This window comes from Tachypleus tridentatus, chromosome 7, assembly GCF_004210375.1.
Source record: "Tachypleus tridentatus isolate NWPU-2018 chromosome 7, ASM421037v1, whole genome shotgun sequence".
Taxonomy (NCBI): Eukaryota; Metazoa; Arthropoda; class Merostomata; order Xiphosura; family Limulidae; genus Tachypleus; species Tachypleus tridentatus.
The window spans coordinates 21192321-21204220 of NC_134831.1; positions in this window are offsets into that span (position 1 = coordinate 21192321).

Here is an 11900-nt window from a genome sequence, read left to right on the forward strand (position 1 = left end):
TTTCACTCCCACAACATTTTCTTCAGGAGTGACCTACTACTTATATAGCTAGACTCACAACCTATGCACTTTGAAATTTATGCTATTTACAAATGTAGAATATGGAACATTTCATACTAATATTGTTTACTTAAAAGTAAAACAAAAATATTCAGTCATATCAATACGTATAGACAAATGGAAAGTTTGAGATAAGGTTACATAGATAATATTGCTTAAATTAAACCAAAACTAAAATATACAGTAATATTAATGTCTAACGATATCAACACAGGTGTATAACCTAAAATAATAGTGAAAATCATTTGTATGTTGATGCAGAGAAAGAAATAGAACATAAAATAAGCAATGTAAAAAACTACACTGCTCAAAAAAAATTAAAGGAACAAGTACATATTTCAGTATATTTTTGTCGTAACTAAATTTTTATGTATGAAAAACATATCAGTTTGTCTACAAGTATATTTTTGAGGCTTATGAGTGAAGTTTGAAGCAACTCAAATGAAACTCACCTCACTCAAGGAAAATATGACTCAAGGTACCCTAAATAAGGCTGTTCCTCATTAATTCTTTAAACAAATACCAACATGGATTTCTTGCAGCTAGTTTCGTCAGTTGTCAGTGTGTACCTTCATCTTGTATACCCAAGCATGCAGGTGCCATCTGATAGAGAATAAGGTGGCTAGGGCAGTCCAGATGCTGGAGGATGGCCAGATCCAAAGGATGGTGGCACAGAGCATCAGAATGTCACCAAGTGTCATCAACTGACTTTGGCAATGATACCAGGACACAAACTCTTATGGCAGGAGACCAGGTCAAGGTCGTCATCCCTGGCTCGGTCACTGTGAAATGACCTTCAGCATTCCACTGGTACATGTGTGTCGACCCAAACAGTTTGAAACCGTCTTCAAGAAGGATGCCTTAGGGCTAGATGGCCTGCAAAAAGGCATTATTTTGACAGCACAACACCGTGCAGCCATGTTGGAGTTTACTCGTCAGCACCTGGACTGGGAACTTCGTCAATGGGCCACCATGCTGTGGACAGACAAGAGCAGGCTCACTGTGTCTCATGATGATGGACATGTGAGAGTATGGAGATGCCGAGGAGAGTGATTGTGTAAGTCGACGCTTATGGAGGAGGTTCTGTAATGGTCTGGGCACGCATATGCTTGAGTGGCCACACAGACTTACTCATACTTGATGGGGGTGCTTTAAATGCACAATGATATGGAGACGAGATTCTGGAACCCATTATGAGGCCTTTTGCTGGTGCTGTCGGCAATGAGTTCATTTTCATGCAAATTAACATGTGAGCCCACATCGAGGAAGGAATAGACCTTTGAGTGGCTCGCTAGATCTCTAGATTTAAATCCGATTGAACATTGTTGGATATGTTGTCGAGGCAAGTTAGTGAACACCAGCACCCTCCTCAGAATGTATAGGAACTCTGACAAGCCCTGGTAGACCAGTGGACTGCCATACCCCAAGATAATATCGATAGACTGATTTGAAGTGTGCCAAATCGGTGTTGGGAGTATGCCACACTAGATATTGAATGTTTCAAACATTTCATAAATAAATGCATGTAAACTGTTTAATGCATTGTTTCATATGGGATATCAGTTTTGGTGATATTGGCCATTTTTAAAAATTTATTTCTCCATTTTATTACTCTTTATCACACATTAAAAAAATGGATACAGATGGAACTAAAATGAGGAAAATTACCTAAAAAAATAAAAATATTATCGCATTTGGAACAGTGAGGGAAATTATATAAGAAAACGTACTTGTTCCTTTAATTTTTTGAGCAGTTTATTAAAGAAGAGCATATGATTTAATAGAAAAATGAACCTAACTGAAGGTTAAAAAAACCTTATACCTGTATCATTATTAATTTATAAATTAATAATAGTATTTCAAAGTAAATGAAACTATTTTTGGTCATTAAAAGCCAATAGCTTAAGCATGCCTTTCAATTTGTAAAGGGTCATCCAAATATTTATATACTACGTTCTTAAATCTAGAATTGGAAAACATTCTATGACATATTTGAGACTAATTGTAGTTTGGAGCAATTTTTTGACGTAGGAACAATGGTTCTCAATCTGTTTAAATTTTCCACAGAAACTGTAGATGTGAGATCACTGTAATGTAATGTAATATTACTATATAATGTAAACATATACAACTAACCCAAATGAAAATATCACCTCTCAATTCTTTTATAGTGTATGTAGTATAGTGGAATTTCTATCAAACAAGCCATTTTCATCTATATAAATTGCAGAAAGAAAACTTCTCTTCACATGCTTGCTATGCAAGTATAAATAACTTGAACAAAATTTCAATTTAGCAAACCTCTTACTTAGTTACAAATGATGAAATGGAACTTATAATACTTACAAGGCTGTTATGTATGTATTAACAACACAAATGATATTTGTACTTATGCCTAAAAAATTATATCTGTGTAGAAATAATTAAGAGCTTCTGTTTTCCAAACTTAAGCATATAGTGCAAATAGATCTTCTACCTAAGAAGACTGTTAGATGCGTACAAGTAATCCACATGATACTTTACCTCTTATGGGTAAAATAAATAAATTTGAAGTTCAAACTCTGAGGCTTGTCACACTGGTAAAAATTATACAAACAAAATTTCTGCTTTAAAAGCTTGTTATATAAATAAAAATAGTTTAATAAAGTTAGTAAGGCTACCTGTCAACACTTCTAGTTAAAAATACCAACTAAAATAAAGGAAACTGGCTGGTAGAACCCAATAACAACTCTTAAGTTACTCTTTGTCAACAAATAGAGGGACTGGCCATCACATTATAATGTCCCCACTGTTTAGAGGGTGAGTATATTTTATGTTGAGTTTTGATTTCATGACCTGCTGATTGATAGATGTTGTCCTAACCACAACTTCATGTCAGGCCTGTAAAATTAATCCAAATGTATAGTACATAGTGTGATATTCTTAACTTGAATTGGGTAGAAACTGCAAAATAACATGGGGATACTGTATTATTAGGTAGTTGCCTAAGTTGTTTTCCACCCTAGACAAAGTTTGATATAAAAGAGAATGGTTATAAATTTAATTAATCTTATTTGATTGCCAATACCATGTAATATTCTCCATCTGTAATGCATAAAGGCAAGAATGTTGAAAAGTGCAAATATAAGAGGTGCTTAAAAGAATAAAGAAACCAAGGCTTGAAAGAAAACAGGTGGGATAGTTTTCAGGATATTGGTAAGCTTTATGTTAGAGATGGGCTCCATTTAAGCAAGCTCAGTGGGGTGTTTGGTAAATTGAGAATGAACAAACTGGCAGAAAAAAAGGGCTAAGTTTTCTTACTTTTTTTTATTTCAGTTTTTATTTGTACCACTGCATTCAACAGTTATTGCTTTACAGTAGTATGAACTTTCTTTTCTTTTATATTTTTCAGTATAAGGGACAATCCACTTTGGTAAATTTTACATTGTAATTCTGATTAGTTGTAGTATTTTTTCTCAGTTATTCCCTATAAAATTCTTTGATGTTTTGCAAGAAGTTCACATAAAGGATCATTCTCTGTATTTTTGTAACAAATTTGTGGTTACTTTGAAGATTATGAAAATAATATAAAACTAAAATGCCACAATATATTTCAGACTATTACAAAAATATGGTTTCAGTATCATCTCATTGTGATTTACTATATTTGAAACAGTGAAAGTAAATATAAATTGAGTAATAAATAAAGGCAATGTATTCAAAATATTACCAGCCAATAAAATCATTTTGTAAATATAAAATATGGCATGAAATTAAACTAACTGAAAGAAAGGGCTAATTCTTTCTTGCTATTTTTTCTCTGAAAGTTTGATTTTAATATTGCAGGGATGCTCAAACTGTGGTACTCATACCATTGGTGGAACATGGAGCTAATGATGGTACATGATATAGTTAATATACCAAAAAAATCATAAAATTTGTAATAACCTCTATATAAGCTTTTCACATGCCTTACTTAGAGGCTCACCAATATTTTCTTTCCTTCAGATTGACAAATATAGTGTCACATGTTCTTCAATCATGCCACATAAATAATCACATCCTTTGCATTTACAGGCAAGTGTTAAGAATATGAACTTTTGTTGCTGGGTTTTTATTTTTGAAATTAGGTCTGGGTTTGTAATTTTTAAAAATTAAACACAAAATTGGTATACAAGCCTGAAGCCTTTGAGAACCACTTTACTATTGCACTCTGATTGTGATTATTTCTGGCTGCTTACCTGAATCAGATATGCTTATATGTTCTCTGTCCAACTATGTAATTTCTAAAAATGATGCAAGCTTTATAACTAGGAGGGTTACTTAGGATTTCATCTTACATCAAAGAAACATACCCTCAGATAAATAATATTAGCTTAAGGGGAGGATAAAATTTCCCATCATATGTTCACATATCTACAGGTTCTGATACATAAGAAAATAAAATTGTTTATAATATATAAAAAAGAAAGACTCAGAAACAAAACACCTGTTTTTATACATGTTATACCACTAGATAATTAGAGTTAAAACGATTTTTTTTGTAAAACAAGACATTTTAATATATATATAATAATGACCTAGGAGACTTTTTCATTGCATCTGCAAGTAATAAAGAAGTTGAGTCTTCATTTCTTTCATTGGACTTGCTTCTGAAAGCAGAAGAACATTCAAGATTATTTTAAAATGTTTAATAAATCTTCCAGTATTTACATAAATTTGTTGATACTCTCCCATTTTGCTACTTTACAAAAACATATATCAGTAATATCTGACACTTTCTACTTAATTAGAACCAGCATTAACACCATCTTCCAAGCAGAATACTTTCTATGACTTCAAGAAGTAAACAAAAATCAAGTCTAAGTGGAAACTATTGTGTCAAGCCCTAATAGACTTAATAATGAAGTTTAATGGTGTAGATGATACTTCATTCATAATAAATCAATAGGCCACTTATAGTTTTCTTCTCTTTTTTTCTTCCATTTATCTCTTCTTGCTTAAAAAAGTTTCATCCCTTACTTTACCTTTGTTATACAATAACACTTTCAGCCAATATTTCCATTTGACCATATCTGTTCACTTGTTACAAACCATGGACAAACAAGATCTTAAGTGAAACAGGCAGGTAGTAATACCATTTAAGACTAGATCTCTGTTAGATCCTTTTGTATGATAAGACATAATTTATACCTGCTAGCAACTGTATTATGATGACAAATACCTTATGAAAGGAGAAAAATAAATTTATGACACTAGTTTGTACAGTTGCATAAACACCAGTTTCACTAACATGTTTGATTAGTAATTATATCCACTGTTGATGTTGTAATCAGCTCTACAAATTTTGAAACTACAATTTCAGCTTCATTCTAAAATTTAAAAATATAAAATAAAGGTTGTTCCTTTATTTCTTTAGAAAAAAAAATTTTCCTTGAACTTACTGTCATATTTCTTCAGATATAAATCAAAGATACTATATATAACTCAAAATTAAAGACTTTCTATGATAATTAAGTTACATATATAACATGTACATCATATAAATCAATTTCTTACAAGTAAAGCATTCTTCAAAAGCTGTTAAACACTTCTTCAATGAAAGATCAATAAAAACTTCTCAGTCGCCTACCTAGGCTTGTTTTAACATTAAGTGGGATCACTAGCACATTGAAATTTTGCCATAAGAAATTTTACGTTTTGTATGAATGATAAATTAACAATACTGTGGCCAAAGCTTCAATTATCAATGAATCACCAAGCTTCTTGTAGTTTACTTCTTTACTTCTATTGATCTCTTACAGTTACACAAGAAACTTCATCCACTACTCTACCTTTCTTAGATGATTAAACTTTCAGCCAACTCTTCATTTGGCCAAGCCTGTTCTTTACAAACCATTACTTTCATTCATACTGCTAATTTACCTCCTTTCATTTACACTATACCTTTCAGTATCTCTTGTATTTTCAGTTTTTGATATTGCAGAAATGTAGTGATCAGAGCAATTATGAATCAAAGAACTAAACCCAAAAACTATAACTTACCCTTCACTCTAATCATAAAAACCAACAGAATCCCAGGACTTTTCAGATTTTTTTAAATTGGTATTTCTTGTTAACTACGTAGTAAACAACTTAGAATTTTCTTGATTCAGCATCAGGTTCAATAGGTAATTTACATCATTGATTCTGGAACATCATTTTACCACTTAAACAGATGTATTACCTGTTAGTATAGCAGAACTTTATACAACATCCATACAACTCATCAAATGAAGGCTTCAAATAACAGAATCATTTACATGCATTTCAAAAACTTTAATACATTGTACAGTTTACTAAAAATGCTGGAGGGTTTAAAGTGCTCAATTTGATTATTTCTAAAGTGATTATTCACAAAAAGCTCATTCCCATACTAGAATTAAACGTATCATTAAGATTACGGATAAAAACATCATGAAAAAAGAAAGTTTAAATTTTTTACCATTAATTTTGTATGGATGATATTTTTTGTTTCCAACTATTCCTCATCTCTCATAACAAGTTACTTATCTATTTATTAAAGCATATTTATTAATTCTTTCTTTGCCTAAATTTTAGTTATCTTTTTAAAAATAAACCTTTTCATTATTTCCTTGCATATCATTTGTATTTGCTGTAATTGTCATTTATTTACTTATGCACATATAGCATTGAATACATACAAAATTGTGGACAAATGGTATGAATTTTGCAAGTCGGCCCTGAATGATACTTCCACACTTTGTTTTTTCTCTTTATCACAAACCATGTATCTCCAAAGTTATCTTTAATAATATGATTATTTGTTGTGTCATTTTATATTTTACATATTCATAAAAATATTGTTCCAAATATGGTCACCTTTTCTAGATTTCTCTTTTGTATGACTAATTTCACTTTTATTGTTTTATATAATGTTTTAAATGAAAAACCAGAAAATTCAAATTTAAGAAGTGCTAATGCTGAAAACATGATCCAATAAATTCAATTTAATTCTGCATGTAATTCACTTTTATTATTATTATGTAAATCCTCATAAAAATGTAAAAGCATCTCAGCAAAGTAACTTTCCAAAGTGTAATTGTTTAACTATTTAATTCTTCCAGCATTGATTTTGGACTATTCTCACATTTTTTTGATATTTTCTATTACCAGGTGGATGTTTTTAAATTATTTGATAAAAAGAATACTGAAACTTCCAGGCTACTTAAAGATAACAAAAATGTTTTATGAAATTCCACTGACAGCATAACCAATGTTCACCATTTGGTCTTATTTCACAAATAAACTCTACTTAAGAAATTTCATTTATTTTTTACTTTCATTCCTGTACTTCAAGATCGAAACAAAATCAGCACTAATAGACTTACTAATAAAACATTTATTACTTAACATTAATCCATCACACTTTTTCATGTGGGTCATTTTATTTCCTAAACTAAAGTCATATTCATCATACTACATTAAATTTTCTTTTAGTTTATCAACAATAAAAATTTAAAGAAACTATATACTGTAACACAGACTACAACACTGCCCCAACTCTGTTTTGTGAAGTCCCTTGAAATTATAATAAGAGAGAAATGGCCACATTAAATTTCTGTAACTAGCAGTAAATTAACTGAAGACAATAGCATTAATATTAATAAATACATTAATTAAATCACTAAATACCTAAAAACTAAAGCATAATTTTAATTTTGGTTGGAAAATATTTTCTTTTTACATTTATTTATTCTCCTCAGGTTGTATTGTGTGGTAAAAATCTTTTTGGTGATTCTTTATTCCATGACTAATGCTATAAAGGTGGAATGACCTTTGATCCTTCCTTTATCACCATTAGCCATCTTGTCACTAAAGGAATACATTTAAGAGAATGAACTGGTAGTTACACTCCTTGAAATACCTTTAAAGTGATCTCAATAGGAATATTTGGCTCTTCACCAAGTTCACTTACCGCTGACAAAGTCATCTTCAAAACTAACCACCTGGGTGTACTCTCATAAATGTACTTGGCAAAAGACAAGCACAGTGCATGACCATTTAGATTGAATGCCAGTTCTAGCCAACATTTTTATGATACAGGCTGAATCTTAAGCGATCAGTTCAGCCTTACACCCATCACTGGTACGTATATAATGATGATACAATTGTTGGATTCATAAACACTTAGTTTTTCAACCACGTTAACTCTATACACCTTCACATTAAGTTCACCTGTAAACACGAAAAACTAACCAAACAGCATTTTTCAACCTCGAGATCACAAGAACCAATACACAATTCGAAACAGAAATCCACAAAAAAATAACCTATACTGGACTATGCATTCCCTGGGATTCAGTACACAACACAAAACAAAAACTCAACATATTAAGAAAACAAATAAACACAGCCACAAAACTATGCTCACCAGATAAAATTAATGATGAAATCAACAAAACAACACTTTATCAACATCAACAAATTCCTCCAAAGACTGTTGAAAAAATTATATGCACAGACTTAGATCAACAACACAATCAACAATAATAAACCCCAAGATACAACAAACTACAAAAACCTTACACTGCTACATACCACATGTTCCTGACATCAGCAAAAAAATAACCAACATTTGGAAAAAACTTATAACAAAACACAGCATTTCAGTAAACACCAAATTTATTTTAAAAAACCAAGTGCAAAACTAAAAGGTCATACTATGTAAAAACTACACTGACAAACACAACACTAACATTATTTATAACATACAATGCAACAACAGCCATGACTTTTATATTGGAGAAACAAGTTGAAAAATGGAAACCAGATTCAAAGAAAAAGAAAAACTTCAAAAGTTTTTGAATACCAAATCAAAGAAACAACATAACAATAGAAAACACCCAGATACTAAATAGGGAAACAAATATAAACAAATGAAAAATCAAAGCCTTACTTATATGACAACTAAAACCAATATAAAGTAACAGCTTTATACCTATACTAGTTAATTACCTAACATCTAACTACAATGCTACAGTCAGTTGCAAACTCTCTCTTTGTTAACCTGAAGATGACCTTAGAAGGTCAAAAAATGTTGTTCTCAACTTTATTTTAATAAAAGTTTTAATACCCATACCAGCTGTCTTGAGATAGTGTAGGATGATGCACACCTTGCTAGGGCTGATGTAAAAATCTTAGAGATAAAGAAAGAAAAGGAAATACCAGGGGCCAGTGCTGAAATGGAAACCATGTCTGTGCCAGCCAACATGGAACCACTAACAGAACACAATGGAGAGTAGTTCAAATGATGAAAAGAACATATGGTAGCATATAAGAACAGACCTGTCCAATCCCAACTGAAAGAAGCTATTGCCCCAAACAAAGGATGAGGAACATGAGATCAAAATAAAAAAAGTATTAAAATGAGTGGCAAATGCATTCAAATCTCAGACACTCCACTCGAGGATCTAAATATCACCACATCAGAAGAATCCTGTCAGAACATGATAAATAATCCATAACCAGATTCAGGGCAACAAAGTCCTTCAATGGCTGTGGGCTCAATAAAGAACCAATATTTGAAAACAGAGGTCTCTTGACAGAGTGCCCCCTTGTCTGGTGATATACAAGACTACCATGGAACCATCAGAGATTACAATCACCAACTGATTCTGAAGAGTTTGCAAGAAGTGAAACTAAACCTGACAAACTGCGAGAAGTTCTATGAGATTGTTAATGAAGAGAGTACTTGGAAACAGTCTATTGCCTGAAACTTCCTGAGTATCAAGATATGACCCCAAATGGAAAGAGAAGCATCCTTATAAAGGTGATATTCCAAATGAGAAGGAAGCAGAGAAACAGTAATGGTGGTGTTGTCTCAATCCAACCACCAGGTAAAATCAGTCTGTGAGGAGGAAGAAAGGATGAAAGAGGGATACAAAGGACCACAAACAAAACTTCATTGATTGAACAAAACTCACTGAAAATGATGCATGTAGACCTGACTAAAATGAATGAAAGCTACAAGAAAAGCCCATCTTAACCCCCATCTCAAGGAAAAAAAAAAGAGAGAGAATCTCTCATATAGAAGAAGAAAGAAAGGAGTAGATGCTGGGAATGAGACATTATATAGCCTTTAACTGGAAAGAAAATGAGCCTAAATGATCAAGGAATTGAACAATACTCCAATAAACTAAATATTGTGTGAGTGTGAGGAAAGACTTCTCCACTTTGACAAGCAAACCTACTCTGGATGCTTCCTGGAGAAGAAACTGAATATGAAGGGCAGAGTCTGTTTGTGAGAAGGCTAAATGTGACTAAACATCAATATAATGGTGGAAACAAAGGCATATGGATGAAGAATATGAACAAGCAACAGATTACTTAATGCACTGACCTTTGTCATTCACAAACATGCAGTGAGAGCACAAGAAAAGAACAAATACTATTCTATGATGAACTGGGGAAGGTCTAAAAAGTGGATGAAAGATTATAAATCAATAATCAGATGACAATCCCCAGTCTTTTTGGGAACAACAAAGAAATGGGAATAAAACTCTCGTTAAGAAGAATCCCTTTGTTCAATGGCACCCTTCTGAAAAAGGCTAACACAAAATGGGATGGAGGATCAGAACTTCCGAGATTACTTTCAGAGCTTAAGAATTCACAATTAAATACTTTGATACAGGGGCAAAATGATAAGCCTAGCTTCTACTGGCCCTAACACAGAAACAGAGTCACCCAGAAATTATGAATGAACCAACAGTGAGCCCCTGAAGCCCAAGAAGCTGGAACCAGCAAGGGGATGGAAGGAGGAATGTGAGAGGCAAGAATTGGAACACAGTACTGGGATAAATAAGAGGAAGAAAGGGAAGTATACAGAGTTTACCCTAGTCTCTATGAGTTGGCAATACCCCAAAACACCACTTGATGCAAAAAATGGCATGCAACTGTGAGGTGTTTTCAGGAGATGGGAAGTTGCTGTCCAAATCCTCACTGGTATTTGTAGTCAAATCTTGAGCAGGAATGACAGAACAATCATTAAGTTGTTCAGAATGGTGCATAAAAGTGGCCAACTCCTGATGCCTCAGAACCATTACTTTAGGGGCCAGTAACATGCTTTTGAAGGATGCTTATTTATAATGTTCTTTGCGCTGGTTGCTCCACCGTTTCAGTGTGGGATTCTAGTTATTATGTAAGAGGAGGTGAGGTACTGTATGAGAAGTTATTCTTATACATTGAAAATATATAGCTACTTACCTCCTCTCACAATCCCCACCCTTCCTTCCCCTACTTGTAATTAATTTCTGCCTAATCTTGAAGTTATAGTTAACAAGAATTGAGGGAGTAATATGTTAGGAGAGTTTATTCCATCCCTTTTAGTCAATGATTGTCTCATGATAATTTAAATGTGAAGATGCAGTAGTAAACCACATTGATTGTGGGAGTTTAAAGGCTAGTGGCATGCAAAAATATTTATAAAGAGCAGCACTGAACAAGAAAAGCTATTATGTAAGAGGTCATAAGTACCTATTGGAAATATATTTTTAGTGTAAAAAAATAACTTATGAGTGCCCTATAGCTCTTTTTTTTTTTTTTTTTGTAAAGCTTTATTTTTCTTCTCCTTCCTGGACTCCAGTTCATTTCTCATTCTGAATTTTGCTCTCACTTTTCTTGGCTACAGTTTTTTTCTTTAAGTCTAGATAGCTTACATTTCTGATTTGTAGTTATTGTTAATTAGTTCTCATCTACCTTACAGTGTGGGTATTTTGGATTTTAGTATTTTATAGGAAAGCCTACCTTTTTGGAATTTCACATTTTTAGAATTAAAATGAACTGCAAACAGTAGTTGTTTT